This window comes from Felis catus, chromosome A2, assembly GCF_018350175.1.
Source record: "Felis catus isolate Fca126 chromosome A2, F.catus_Fca126_mat1.0, whole genome shotgun sequence".
In the NCBI taxonomy this organism is placed as follows: Eukaryota; Metazoa; Chordata; class Mammalia; order Carnivora; family Felidae; genus Felis; species Felis catus.
Genome location: NC_058369.1, coordinates 100,048,767 through 100,050,515, shown reverse-complemented (window position 1 = coordinate 100,050,515; position 1,749 = coordinate 100,048,767). Strand labels below are relative to the sequence as shown.

The 1,749-nt window shown below is 39.1% G+C and overlaps 1 non-coding gene across 1 annotated transcript; it reads right to left on the bottom strand.

The window, feature by feature from the left end:
* Positions 1-1,149: 1,149 nt before the first annotated feature.
* On the bottom strand, positions 1,150-1,256 carry LOC111559695. The gene has a single exon (XR_002740803.1). It is a non-coding gene; the product is annotated as a U6 spliceosomal RNA (small nuclear RNA).
* Positions 1,257-1,749: the final 493 nt, after the last annotated feature.

Below are 1,749 nucleotides of genomic sequence, written 5' to 3'. Positions count from 1 at the left end.
CCATAATAGGTAGAATCAAGACTAATTCAGAGAAGGCTTGCTTGCTTAGAAACTTGACTTCTTCAGGACCAGGAGAAAATGATACTAAGAGCTATAGCCAGAGGCTCTTTCTGGCTGTGTTCCTAGCTGGCACAGCACAGGTTTTGCAATCTTGATGGCAGACCTCCACGGTGTTCTTGTCACTTCACATCTTTAAACCTTTGCATTTTCATATGAAAAATAGGGATAATGATAGAGTATCTCATATGGTTGTAAGAATTAAATAAAATGATGCAGGTAAAGTGTTTAAAGCCTGGCACATACTTAGACTTCAAACGTGAGCTTCTGAGGCAGTTTCAGGGACTAACTCCTGCTGCTTCCAATATCCTTCTTGTGGTATCTCTTGTTCTCTCTGTACATCTATGCCTTGCTCTCCTCCCTGATGACTGGCTACTTATCCCTATATGTTTTATTTAAAATTTAGAGGACGTTAATGTGATTAATTGATTAAGCTAATTACTATCTTTTTACGCGCGGAATCCCTGAAAATCATCTGCCAGCTGAGGGTACTCACAAAGGAAAAATAATATGAGAATATGCTGTTATTACAAGATACTTTATTTGGGGACCATTAAAAATGCCAATCAGTTATTATTAATGCTTCAATAGTCTCCTCTATTAATTAGTCTTGCATATTCAGGACTGAAATTAGGATTATGATATACTTGTGTTATTTTGTTTTATTTTTCTTTCTTCCTCCCTCCCTCCCTCCCTCTCTCTCTCTCTCTCCCTTTTTTTCTTTCTTTTCTTTCTTCCTTTCCTTCTTTCTTTCTTTCTTTCTTTCTTTCTTTCTTTCTTTCTTTCTTTCTTTCTTTCTTTCTTTCTTCCTTCCTTCCTTCCTTCCTTCCTTCCTTCCTTCCTTCCTTCCTTTCTATAAAAATGTGGAATGCTTTGGGGCGCCTGGGTGGCGCAGTCGGTTAAGCGTCCGACTTCAGCCAGGTCACGATCTCGCGGTCTGTGAATTCAAGCCCCGCGTCAGGCTCTGGGCTGATGGCTCAGAGCCTGGAGCCTGTTTCCGATTCTGTGTCTCCCTCTCTCTCTGCCCCTCCCCCGTTCATGCTCTGTCTCTCTCTGTGCCAAAAATAAATAAACGTTGAAAAAAAATTAAAAAAAAATGTGGAATGCTTCACAAATTCACGTGTCATCCTGGCACAGGGGCCGTGCTAATCTTCTCTGTATCCTTTAAATTTTAGTATATGTGCTGCCGAAGTGAGCACTATGTATTTATTTTTTTTACTTTAGAGTTTTTTTAAGTTTATTTAAGCAATCTCTCCACTCAGTGTGGGGCTCATATTAGAACCCTGAGATCAAGAGTCACATGCTCTTCTGACTGAGCATGCCAGGTGCCCCTTACTTTAAGTTTTTTTAAACTCCAGTTACCAAACAGCATTATACTAGTTTCAGGTGTACAATATAGTAACAGTCCCATACATCACCTTGTACCTGTCACAACAAGTGATCCCCATCACTATGTAATCCATCCCCCTACCCACCTCCTTTCTGGTAACCATCAGATCATTCTCTATAATTAAGAACCTGTTTCTTGCTTTGACTCTCTCATTTTTCCCCTTTGCTTGTTTTGTTTCTTAAATTCCACATATGAGTGAAATCATATGGTATTTGTCTTTCTCTATCTTACTTATTTCACTTAGCATTATACATTCTATATCCATCCATGTCATTGCAAATGGCAAGATTTCATTCTTTTTT